The sequence below is a fragment of the Hemiscyllium ocellatum genome, chromosome 1, assembly GCF_020745735.1.
Source record: "Hemiscyllium ocellatum isolate sHemOce1 chromosome 1, sHemOce1.pat.X.cur, whole genome shotgun sequence".
NCBI classification, from domain to species: Eukaryota; Metazoa; Chordata; class Chondrichthyes; order Orectolobiformes; family Hemiscylliidae; genus Hemiscyllium; species Hemiscyllium ocellatum.
Genome location: NC_083401.1, coordinates 1,055,457 through 1,069,289, shown reverse-complemented (window position 1 = coordinate 1,069,289; position 13,833 = coordinate 1,055,457).

Sequence of the window (13,833 nt, the reverse complement as noted above, 5' to 3'; positions counted from 1 at the left end):
CTCTGCAGATGTTCTTTCCACAAGGATGTGCACAAATCTCTTCCCTAGCCCAGCCCCTTGAGGGCAGTATGCAGAGAGTGATAGAGGCTGTGATCTCTGGTGTGTTCCCTGGGATACAGACCAAGTCAACTATCAGCTATCAACAACATGGTGCCTCAGTAGGGTGGTCAGCACTGCAGCTTCACAGCCTCACCGATCCAGGTTCAATCCCAGCCTCCGGTGACTGTCTGTGTGGAATTTGCTCATTCTCCCTATGTCTGTGTGGGTTTCCTCCCACAATCCAAAGATGTGCAGGTTAGGTGAATTGGCCACGCTAAATTGCCCATAGTATTCAGGAATGTGTAGGTTAGGTGCATTAGTTGGGGTAAATATAGGATGGGGAATGAATCTGGTTGACCCAACTGTAGGGATTCTATGAACTTGGTGAAAGACCATGTTTGGAGTCCCCAAAATCAGTACAAGGAGTTGACGTTGACTGAGTGTTGCAGACTGGTACATTTCAAAGTGCTGAGAGATGTATGAAAGATTGTGGGGGGGATGACTTACCAGGGGCAAGCAACGAGGTTCAGGCCTCTGGCACGGAGCCTGGCCCCGTTGCTCAGAAGGGTAGGGTGGAGAAAGGTAGAGCAATTGTTCTTGGGGACTCGATAGTGAGGGGTACAGACAGACGGTTTTGTGGGGGCGACAGGGACTCACGTTTGGTATGTTGCCTCCCAGGTGCAAGGGTACGTGATGTCGCTGATCGTGTTTTCCGGGTCCTTAAGGGGGAGGGGGAGGGGGAGCAGCCCCAGATCGTGGTCCACGTTGGCACCAACGATATAGGTAGGAAGAAGGGTGAGGATGTAAGGCAGGCTTTCAGGGAGCTAGGTTGGAAGCTCAGAGTTAGAACAAACAGAGTTGTAGTCTCTGGTTTGTTACCCGTGCCACGTGATAGAGAGTCGAGGAACAGGGAGAGAGAGCAGTTAAATGCGTGGCTACAGGGATGGTGCAGGAGGGAGGGATTCCGGTTTCTGGATAACTGGGGTCCTTTCTGGGGAAGGTGGGACCTCTATAAAAAGGATGGTCTACACTTGAACCTGAGGGGCACCAGTATCCTTGGGGGAGGTTTGCTAGTGCTCTTTGGGAGGGTTTAAACTAACTCCGCGGGGGCATGGGAACCAGGACTGTAGCTTTAGGGTACAGGACCTTGAGTGTAGGGAGGTTAGGAATAATGCAGCGATCTCGAAGGAGGGTGACTGTAACCAGAAAGGTGGATTGAAGTGTGTATACTTTAATGCCAGAAGTATAAGGAATAAGGTAGGTGAACTTGCAGCGTGGGTTGGTACCTGGGACTTCGATGTTGTGGCCATTACAGAGACGTGGGTAGAACAGGGACAAGAATGGCTGTTGCACGTTCCAGGGTTCAAATGTTTTAGTAGGATCAGACATGGGGGTAAAAAAGGGGGAGGCGTGGCATTACTTGTCAAAGGCAGTATCACAGCAGTGGAATGGACGATGGAAGAGGACTTGCCATCTGAGGTAGTTTGGGCTGAGGTTAGAAATAGGAAAGGTGAGGTCACCCTGTTAGGTGTTTTCTACAGGCCTCCTAATAGTCCTAGAGAAGTAGAGGATAATATTGCGAGGATGATTCAGGAAAAGAGTGAAGGTAGCAGGGTGGTTGTTATGGGGGACTTTAACTTCCCAGATATTGACTGGGAGAGCTATAGCTCGAGTTCATTAGATGGGTCGGTGTTTGTACAATGTGTGCAGGAGGGTTTCCTGACACAATATGTCGACAGGCCAACAAGAGGGGAGGCTATATTGGATTTGGTTCTAGGTAATGAACCAGGCCAGGTGTTGGACTTGGAGGTAGGTGAGCACTTCGGGGACAGTGACCACAACTCGGTGACTTTTACTTTAGTGATGGAGAGGGATAATCGTGTGCCGCAGGGCAAGAGCTATAGCTGGGGGCAGGGAAATTATGATGCAGTGAGGCATGACTTAGGATGTGTGGATTGGAAAAACAGGCTTCAAGAGAAGAACACTAATGAGATGTGGGGAGTGTTCAAGGAGCAGCTACTGCGTGTCCTCGATAGGTATGTACCAGTCAGGCATGGTGTAAAGGGCCTTGTGAGGCAGCCGTGGTTTAGTAAGGAATTGGAGTCCCTTGTGAAAGGGAAGAAGGCGGCATATGTAAAGATGAGGCGTGAAGGTTCAGTTGGGGCGATTGAGAGTTATAAGGTAGCCAGGAAGGAGCTAAAGAGGGAGCTAAGAAAAGCGAGAAGGGGACATGAAAAGTCTTTAGCTGGTAGGATTAGGGAAAACCCAAAGGCTTTCTATAGGTATGTCAAGAATAAAAGGATGACTAGGGTAGGTATCGGTCCAGTCAAGGATAGTAGTGGGAAGTTGTGTGTGGAGGCGGAGGAGATTGGAGAGACATTAAATCAGTACTTTTCATCAGTATTCACTCAGGAACAGGACACTGTTGCTGATGTGAATATGGAATCACAAAAAATTAGAATGGATGCCCTGGAAATATGCAGGGAAGAGGTTTTGGGAATATTGGAAAGGATGAATATAGATAAGTCTCCTGGGCCTGATGGCATTTACCCCAGGATCCTATGGGAAGCTAGGGAGGAGATAGCAGAGCCATTGGCCTGGATTTTTATGTCATCGTTGTCAACAGGAATAGTACCAGAGGACTGGAGGATAGCGAATGTGGTCCCATTGTTCAAGAAAGGGAGTAGGGATAGCCCTAGCAACTATAGGCCAGTGAGTCTGACTTCAGTGGTGGGCAAAGTCTTAGAGAGAATGGTAAGGGATAAGATTTATGAACATCTGGGTAGGAATAACGTGATCAGGGATAGCCAGCATGGTTTTGTGAAGGGCAGGTCGTGCCTCACAAACCTTATTGAGTTCTTTGAGAAGGTGACCAAGGAAGTGGATGAGGGTAAAGCAGTAGATGTTGTGTATATGGATTTTAGTAAGGCGTTCGATAAGGTTCCCCATGGTAGGCTAATGCTAAAACTTCGGAGGTATGGCATTGAGGATACATTAGAGGTTTGGATTAGGAATTGGCTGGCTGGAAGGAGACAGAGGGTAGTAGTTGATGGATTATGTTCATCTTGGAGCGCAGTTACTAGCGGTGTACCACAAGGATCTGTTTTGGGACCATTGCTTTTTGTTATCTTTATAAATGATCTAGAGGAAGGACTTGAAAGCTGGGTAAGCAAGTTTGCGGATGACACAAAAGTCGGTGGAGTTGTGGATAGTGAGGAAGGAAGTGGTAGGTTACAGCGGGATATAGATAAGTTGCAGAGCTGGGCGGAAATGTGGCAAATGGAATTCAATGTAGCTAAGTGCGAAGTCGTTCACTTTGGTAGGAATAACAAGATGATGGATTACTGGGCTAATGGTAGGCTACTTGGTAGTGTGGATGAGCAGAGGGATCTTGGTGTCCATGTACACAGATCTCTGAAAGTTGCCACCCAGGTAAATAGTGCTGTGAGGAAGGCATATGGTGTACTGGGCTTTATTGGCAGAGGAATTGAGTTCCGGAGTCCTGAGGTCATGTTGCAGTTGTATAAGACTCTGGTGCGGCCTCATCTGGAGTATTGTGTGCAGTTTTGGTCGCCATACTATAGGAAGGATGTGGAAGCTTTAGAACGAGTGCAGAGGAGGTTTACCAGGATGTTGCCTGGAATGGTAGGAAAATCTTATGAGGAAAGGCTGAGGCACTTGGGGCTGTTCTCATTGGAGAAGAGAAGGTTTAGGGGAGATCTGATAGAAGTGTATAAGATGATTAGGGGTTTAGATAGGGTAGATACTAAGAACCTTTTACCGCTAATGGAGTCAGGTGTTACTAGGGGACATTGCTTTAAATTAAGGGGTGGTAGGTATAGGACAGATGTTAGGGGTAGATTCTTCACACAGCGGGTTGTGAGTTCATGGAATGCCCTGCCCGTATCAGTGGTGAACTCTCCTTCTTTATGGTCATTTAAGCGGGCATTGGATAAGCATTTGGAAGTTATTGGGCTAGTATAGGTTAGGTAGGATTCGGTCGGCGCAACATCGAGGGCCGAAGGGCCTGTACTGCGCTGTATCCTTCTATGTTCTATGTTCTATTAGGGGAACCTGTTAAGACCCACTGCGGTAGCTCACCGTAAACCAAGCTCTACAATTCTCAGAATTGTCCCAGAGAATAAAGGCTTTTGTTTTAGATTATGAACTGTATTCTAATTTATCTGACTTTCAGATCAAGGTAAATAAAATGTATGGACCAGGTTTCTCTAGTAAACAAGAATTATTATTTTTTATAAATTATTAGATAACAAGAGTCCAGGAACGGTATGCTCCTGTTAGGGGGAAAGGCAAGGCTGGTAGGTGCAGGGAATGCTAGATGGCTAAAGAAATTGAGGTTTTGATTAAGAAAAAAAAGAAGAAAGCATAAGTCAGGTTAGATCGCAGGATAGATCGCGTGAATCCTTAGGAGAGTATGAAGGCAGTAGGGGTATACTTAAGAGGGAAATCAGGAGGGCAAAAAGGGGACATGAGATAGCTTTGGCAAATAGGGTAAGGAGAATTAAAAGTGATTTTACAAATACATTAAGACAAAAGGGTAACTAGGGAGAGAACAGGGCCCCTCAAAGAATCAGCAAGGCGGCCTTTGTGTGGAGTCACAGGAGATAGGAGAGATACTAAACAAGTATTTTGCATCCGTGTTTACTGTGGAGAAAGACATGGAAGACATAGAATGTGGGGAAATAAACAGCAAAATCTTGAAAAATGTCCATATTACAGAGAAGGTGGTGCTGGATGTCTTAAAATGTGTAAAGGTGGATAAATCCTCAGGACCTGATCAGGTGTACCCGAGAACTCTGTGGGATTCTAGAGAAGTGATTGCTGGGCCGCTTGCTGAGATATTTGTATCATCGATAGTCACAGGTGAGGTGCCGGAAGACTGGAGGTTGGCTAAAGTGGTGCCACTGTTTAAGAAAGGCGGTAAGGAAAAGCTAGGGAACTAAAGAGCAGTGAGCCTGACATTGGTGGTGGGCAAGTTGTTGGAGGGAATTCTGAAGGACAAGGATCTACATGTATTTGAAAAGGCAAGGCCTGATAAGGGTTAGTCAGCATGGCTCTGTGCTTGGGAAACCATGTCTCATGAAATTGATTGAGTTTTTGAAGAAATACAAGGAGGATTGATGAGGGCAGAGCGGTAGATGTGATTTGTATGGACTTCAGGAAGGTGTTTGACAAGGTTCCCCATTGGAGATTGATTAGCAAGATTAGATCTGACGGAATAAAGGGAGAACTAGCCACTTGGATACAGAACTGGCTCAAAGGTAGAAGACAAAGGGTGGTGGTGGAGGGTTGTTTTTCAGACTGGAGGTCTGTGACCAGTGGAGTGCCACAAGGATCGGTGCTGGGTTCATTGCTTTCATCATTTATATAAATGATTTGGATGTGAATGTAGGAGGTATGATTCGTAAGTTTGCAGATGACACCAAAATTAGACATGTAGTGGACAGTAAAAAAAGTTACCTCAGAGTACAATGAGATCTTGATCAGGTGGGCCAATGGGCTGAGGAGTGGCAGATGGAATTGAATTTAGATAAATGTGAGGTGCTGCATTTTGGAAAGGCAAATCAGGGCAGGACTTATACACTGAATGGTAAGGTCCTGGGGAGTGTTGCTGAACAAAGAGACCTTGGCGTGTAGGTTCATAGCTCCTTGAAAGTAGAGTTGTAGAAAAACAGGATAGTAAAGAAGGCATTTGGTATCCTTTCCTTTATTGGTCAAAAGGGTATTGAGTACAGGAGTTGGGAGGTCATGTTGTGGCTGTACAGGACATTGGTTAGGGCACTTTTGGAATATTGCGTGCAATTCTAGTCTCCCTGCTGTTGGATTAGATTTTTAGATTTAAATTAGATTCCCTACAGTGTGGAAACAGGCCCTTTGGCCCAACAAGTCCACACCAACCCTCTGAAGAGTAACCCACCCAGACCCATTTCCCTCTGACTAATGCACCTAGCACCATGGGTAATTTAGCATGGGCAATTCACCTGGCCAGCACATCTTTGGACTGTGGGAGGAAACCGGAGCACCCGGAGGAAACCCACGCAGACACGGGGAGAATGTGCAAACTCCACACAGACAATTGCCCAAGGCTGGAATCAAACTGGGTCCCTGGCGCTGTGAGGCAGCAGTGCTAACCACTAAGCCACCATGCAGCTCCAGTGGCCTAATGGATAAGGCACTTGATTTCCCTAAGCCAGGGATTGTGGCTTCAAGTCCCATCTGGTGTGTCTGACACTCCATGACTTGTCCTTGTGGGTGGCACGTAGCTCAGTGTTTAGCATTGTTGCCTCACAGAGCCAGGGACCCGGGTTCAATTGGAAGAGATGTTGTGAAACTTGAAAGGATTCAGAAAAGATTTACAAGGATGTTGCCAGAGTTGGAGGATCTGAGCTACAGGGAGAGGCTGAACAGGCTGGGGCTGTTTTCCCTGGAGCGTCAGAGGCTGAGGGGTGACCTTATAGAGGTTAATAAAATCATCAGGGATATGGATAGGATAAATAGTCAAGGTCTTTTCCCTGGGATGGGTGAGTCCAGAATTTGAGGGGTGTAGGTTTAAGGTGAGAGGGGAAAGATTTAAAAAGGACCTAAGGGGCAACTTTTCCACGCAGAGGATAGTGCGTGTATGGAATGAGCTGTCAGAGGAAGTGGTGGAGGTTGGTACCATGCCAATATTTAAAAGGCATCTGGATGGGTATATGAATAGGAAGGGTTTAGAGGGATATTGGCCAAGTGCTGGCAAGTGGGACTAGATTAATTTGGGATATCTGGTCAGCATGGAGGAGTTGGACCGAAGGCTGTGTTTCTATGCTGTACATCTTTTTGACTCTGTGACTCTCTTAGCCAGACACTATATGATTTCAAGAAGTTGCTGGAGGCCATACTTGGGGTTAAAGGGATCAAAAGATATGGCAACAAATCAGGAACGTGCTACTGAGTTGGGTGATCAGCTGAGGGATGCCAAATGGCCTACTCCTGATCATATTTTCAATGTTTCTATGTAAATAGCTATAAGTCAATAGCTGGAGTAGACTGGAATTACACATTTAGGTAAGTGTGTCACATCAGTGTGATGTATTCAAGAAAGAAATAGGGAGAAGCACAGAGTCAACACCACAATGAAGACAACTGGTAGGGCTAAAACATTTTGTGAACACTGGTTATCTAGGGATAGACAGGATTGGATAAAGAGAAGGGAGATACCAAGGGCTCAAAACAGCTGAGTCTGTCCTGTTGGTGAGACAGGTTATACCTCGTGCCCATCTAGTTTGAGTTATTTGTTGAGACTTCGGAGTGATTGATGCAAGTAAGTGGCTTGCTAGGCCATTTCAGAGGGCAGTTGAATGTCAACCATTTTGCTGTGGGTCTGGAATGACATGTGGGACACACCAGATTAGGATGGCAGATTTCCTTCCCTGAATACCAATATTGAGCCAGATGGTTTTTCTTTTCCAGCCATCAGCTGGCAGGAGCATGTGCTGACATATTTAACTCTCCTTGTTACAATCTGATCTGTTATAATCTGTCCTGGATCTCCCACATAAATGGTCAAGAGGGTACTACAACACCTCTTCTTCAGGTGGCGTAGGAATACAGAGTGCCCATAACGACCCTCACCAACGTTTACAGATACACCACAGGAAGCGTTCTATCCGGGAACATAACAACAACTGCTCTGCCCAGGACCATAAGAAACTGCAGAAGATTGTATGCACAGCCCAATCCAACATGGAAGCCATCCTCCCATCTATGAAAGAAGTGAGGACTGCAGATGCTGGAGACCAAAGTTAAAAAATGTGGTGCTGGAAAAACACAGCAGGCCAGGCAGCATCCGAGGAGCAGGAGAATCGACGTTTCAGGCATAAGCCCTTCTCCTGCTCCTCGGATGCAGCCTGGCCTGCTGTGTTTTTCCAGCACCACATTTTTCAACTCCCACCTATGGACTCCATTTACACAGAGAGGCTGTCAACATCATCAAAGACCCCTCCCACTCTGGTAATACCCTCTTCTAATCTCTTCCGTCAGGTGGAAGACAAACACATATACCAACAAGTTTAAAAACCCAACTGTCTTTAGACTGATGAATGTAACTCCCTAATTTCAAATCTAATGTTGATCTTGCTTTTGTGCACCTTTTTTGCAGGTGTAAGTATATTCCTCACTGGATGTTATGTTGTGCTGCAGCCTGCAGTAGCCCTCTATACTATCAACGACACCTCCAACGTTAGTGTCATCAGCAAATTTACTAACCCACCTCTCAACTAAGTCATTTATAAAAACTACAAAGAGCAGAGGCCCCAAGAACCGAGCTCTGTGGGACCCCACTCAACACTGACCTCCAGGCAGAATACTTTCCATCTACAACCACTCTCTGCCTTCTGTCAGCCAGCCAATTCTGAATCCAGATAGCCAAGTCTCCCGGTATCCCATACTTCCTGACTTTATGAATGAGCCTACCGTGGGGAACCCTAACAAATACCTTGCTGAAATCCATATACACCACATCCACTGCTTGACCTTCAACAACCTGTCTTGTCACCTCCTCAAAGAACTCAATACGATTTGTGAGGCATGACCTGCCCCTCCCAAAATATGGATGAGGAAAAGGTCTGTGGACAGGATGAGCCAGCTGACCACGGCACCATGGTGCAGAAGGCCATTCAAGAGGGGGGAGCAAATAGAGGAGTAGTGGTTATAGGGGATTGTATAACTGGGGGACAGATAGTATCCTATGAGAGCTGGTTTGGGAGTCTCACATGGTGTCTTGCCTGCCCAGTGCCAGGGTGCAGGAAATCTCTGACCGGCTTGAAAGGATATTGGAGTGGGAAGGGGAAGATCCAGTTGTGATCCACTTTGGCACTAACAACATAAGCAAGGCTAGGACGGAGGACTTGTTTGGGGAGTATCAAGCAGTAGGAAGGAAATTAAGGAACAGGTCCTCAAGAGTCATAATCTCTAATTACTACGCGAGCCATGTGCCAATTAGTATAGGGATAAGAAAGTTAGGGATTGGTGTGGGAAAGAAGGATTCCATTTCATGGGGCATTGACATCGTTTTGGAACCAGGAGATCTGTACTGATCAGATGGTCTCCACCTGAACCGATCTGAAACAAGCGTTCTAGCAAAAAAGATAAATAGGCTGGTCAGTAGGACTTATCAAAAAGGCAGGGAGGTGGGCAAAGGGGGTGGGGTTGCCTTGTCAGTTAAGAATGAAAGTCAATCTATGCACTGAATGACATAGGGTCAGATGATGTTGAGTCTGTGTGGGTGGAGTTGAGCAACAACAAAGACAAAGAAACACCATAATGGGCTTTATGTACAGACCTCCTAACAGTGGTCAGGACCAGGGACGCAAGATGTACCGGGAAGTAGATATGGCATGTCAAAAAGGCAAGGTCACGGTGATTATGGGGGACTTCAATATGCAAATGGACTGGGTGAATAATGTTGCCAGTGGATCCAAAGAAAGGGAATTCATGGAATGTTTATAGGATGGCGTTTTGGAACATCATGTGATGGAACCCACAAGGGAGCAGACTATTCTGGATTTAGTGCTATGTAATGAGCCAGACTTTAGAACATAGAACAATACAGCACAGAACAGGCCCTTCGGCCCACGATGTTGTGCCGAACATTTGTCCTGGCTGAAGCACTTATCCATGTACCTATCCAATTCCTGCTTAAAGGTTACCAATGATTCTGACTCTGCCACTCCTATTCTCCATTCCAGGCAACATCCTGGTAAATCTTCTCTGCACCCTCTCCAAAACTTCCACATCTTTCCTAAAGTGAGGCGACCAGAACTGCACACAGTACTCCAAATGTGGCCTAACCAAAGTCCTGTACAGCTGCATCATCACCTCATGACTCTTGAATTCAATCCCTCTGCTAATGAACGCTAATACACCATAGGCCTTCTTACAAGCTCTATCCACCTGAGTGGCAACTTTCAAAGAGCTATGAACATAGACCCCAAGATCCCTCTGTTCCTCCACCTGACTGAGAACCCTACCGTTAACCCTGTATTCCACATTCTTATTTGTCCTTCCAAAATGGACCTCACACTTGGCAGGGTTGAACTCCATCTGCCACTCCTCAGCCCAGCTCTGCATCATATCTAAGTCACTTTGCAGCCGACAACAGCCCTCCTCACTATCCACAACTCCACCAATCTTCGTATCATCTGCAAATTTACTGACCCACCCTTCGACTCCCTCTTCCAAGTCATTAATAAAAATTACAAACAGCAGAGGACCCAGAACTGATCCCTGTGGAACTCCACTTGTAACTGGGCTCCAGGCTGAATATTTACCATCTACCACCACTCTCAGACTTCGACCGGTTAGCCAGGTCTCTATCCAACTGGCCAAACTTCCCACTATCCCATGCCTCCTGACTTTCCGCATAAGCCTACCTTGGGGAACCTTATCAAATGCCTTACTAAAATCCATGTAGGAGGAGAAAGTGAGGTCTGCAGATGCTGGAGATCAGAGCTGAAAATGTGTTGCTGGAAAAGCGCAGGTCAGGCAGCATCCAAGGAACAGGAAATTCGACGTTTCGGGCATAAGCCTGATGAAGGGGTTATGCTCGAAACGTCGAATTTCCTGTTCTTTGGATGCTGCCTGACCTGCTGCGCTTTTCCAGCAACACATTTTCAGCTAAAATCCATGTACACTACATCCACTGCTCTACCCTCATCCACATGCTTGGCCACCTCCTCAAAGAATTCAATAAGATCTTTAGATCAAGTAGATTGGACGGGGCGGTGTTTGTGCAGCGTGTCCAGGAAGCTTTTCTAACTCAGAGGGGAGGCCATATTGGATTTGGTACTTGGTAATGAACCGGGACAAGTGATGGGCTTGTTAGTGGGTGAGCATTTTGGTGATGGTGACCACAATTCTGTGACTTTCACCTTGGTCATGGAGAGAGATAGGTGCGTGTAACAGGGTAGGTTTTACAATTGGGGGAAGGGTAAATACGATGCTGCAAGACAGGATCTGAGGAGCATATATTGGGAGCATAGGCTGTCAGAGAAGGATGTCGTTGAAATGTGGAACTTTTTCAGGGAACAGATACGACGCGTCTTTGATATGTATGTACCTGTCAGGCAGGAAAGAGATGGTCGTGTGAGGGAGCCTTGGTTGACGAGGGAGGTTGAATGTCTAGTAAAGAGGAAGAAGGAGGCTTACATAAGGTTGAGGAAACAGGGTTCAGACAGAGAGTTGGAGGGATACAGGATAGCCTGCAGGGAGCTGAAGAAAGGGATTAGGAGAGCTAAGAGAGGGCATGAAAAATCTTTGGCGGTAGGATCAAGGATAACCCCAAGGCCTTTTATGCGTATGTGAGAAACATGAGAATGACGAGAACGAGGGTAGGTCTGATCAAGGACTGTAGTGGGAGACTGTGTATTGAGTCGGAAGAGATAGGAGAGGTCTTGAACGAGTACTTTTCTTCAGTATTTACAAATGAGAGGGACCGTATTGTTGAAGAGGAGAGTATGAAACAGACTGGTAAGCTAGAGGAGATACTTGTTAGGAAGGAAGATGTGTTGGGCATTTTGAACAACTTGAGGATAGACAAGTCCCCCGGGCCTGATGGGATATATCCTAGGATTATGTGGGAAGCAAGAGATGAAATTGCAGTACCGTTGGCAATGATCTTTTCGTCTTCACTGTCAACGGGGGTGGTACCAGGGGACTGGAGAGTAGCGAATGTTGTGCCCCTGTTCAAAAAAGGGAATAGGGATAACTCCGGGAATTACAGGCCAGTTAGTCTTACTTCGGTGGTAGGCAAAGTAATGGAAAGGGTACTGAGGATTTATGAGTATCTGGAAAGACACTGCTTGATTAGGGACAGCCAGCAATCAATATTTGGGAAGTTGAAGTCGCCCATGACTACGACCCTGTGGCTTCTGCACCTTTCCAAAATCTGTTTCCCCATCTGTTCCTCCACATCTCTGCTGCTATTGGGGGCCTATAGTAAACACCCAACAAGGTGACTGCTCCTTTCCTATTTCTGACTTCAGCCCATACTACCTCCAAAGGCAGATCCCCCTCAAACTTCCTTTCTGCAGCCGTTATACCATTTCTAATTAGCAATGCCACCCCCCCTCCTTTTTTTACCACCCCCTCTCCACCCCCCCCAATCTTAATGAAAGATCTTAATAAAAGATCTTAAAGTAAGGGAACACTTAGGAGGCAGCGATCATAATATGGTTGAGTTCAGTCTGCAGTTTGACAGAGAGAAGGCAAAATCGGATGTAATGGTGTTCCAGTTAAATAAAGGTAATTATGAGGGCATGAGAGAGGAACTGACAAAAATCAGAGCCCAGTGGGGAAGACAGTACAGCAATAATGGCAGGAGATTCTGAGTGTAATTGAGGACACAGGACAGTACAGTCTCTGTACTCATCCCAAAGAAAAGAAAGATTATCCGGGAAGGGATTAGACAACCATGGCTGACGAAGGAACTCAGGAAATGAATCAAAGAATAAAAAGAGATGCTAAAGTGGCCAAGAGCAGTGGGAAAATCAGAAGATTGGGAAGGCTACAAAAACAGAGGATTAAAAAAAGAAAGAAATAAGGAAGGAGAGGATCAATCATGAAGGTAGGCTAGTCAGTAATATTCGAAATAATAAGAAAAGTTTCTTTCAATACATAAGAAACAAACAAGAGGCAAAACTAGACATTGGGCTGCTCCAATGTGATGCTGGAAGGTGTGTGATGGGAGATAAGGAAATAGCTGAAGAACTTAATAAATGCTTTGAGTCAGTCTTCAAAAGACAATAGGTGCAGGAGTAGGCCATTCTGCCCTTCGAGCCAGCACCACCATTCATTATGATCATAGCTGATCATCCTCAATCAGTATCCTGTTCCTGCCTTCTCCCCATGAGGCCACTATCCAGGAGGACCAGTTCCACCACAGAACACACCAGATGGCCTCCTTCTTTAGAGACAGCAATTTCCCTTCCCACGTGGTTGAAGACGCCCTCCAATGTATCTCATCCACATCCTGGACCTCCGCCCTCAAACCTCACCCCTACAACCATAATAAGGACGGAACCCCTCTCGTCCTCACTTTATGCCCTACCAACCTCCGGATAAATCGCATCATCCGCCGACATTTCCGCCACCTCCAAACGGACCCCACCACCAGAGATATATTACCCTCCCCATCCCTTTCCACAAAGACTGTTCCCTCCGTGACTACCTGGTCAGGTCCATGCCCCCACCTACAACCCACCCTCCCCTCCTGGCACCTTCCCCTGCCACCGCAGGAACTGTAAAACCTGCGCCCACACCTCCTCCCTCACCTCTATCCAAGGCCCTAAAGGAGCCTTCCACATCCATCAGAGTTTTACCTGCACATCCACTAATATCATTTATTGTATCCGTTGCTCCCGATGCGGTCTCCTCTACATGGGGAGACTGGGCGCCTCCTAGCAGAGCGCTTTAGGGAACATCTCCGAGACACCCGCACCAATCAACCACACCGCCCCGTGGCCCAACATTTCAACTCCCCCTCCCACTCTGCCGAGGACAGAGAGAGGGAGGGAGAGAGAGAGGGGGGGAAGGAGTCTCTGTGTGTGTGTGTGTGTGTGTCTCCCTCTCTCCCTCCCTCTCTCTGTCTCCTTCCCCCTCCCTCTCTCTCTCTGTCTCCTTCCCCCCCTCTCTCTGTCTCCTTCCCTCTCTCCCTCCCCCTCTCTCTCCTTCCCCACTCTCTCTCTCCTTCCCCCCTCTCTCTCTCTCTCTATCCCTCCCTCTCTCTCTATCCCTCCC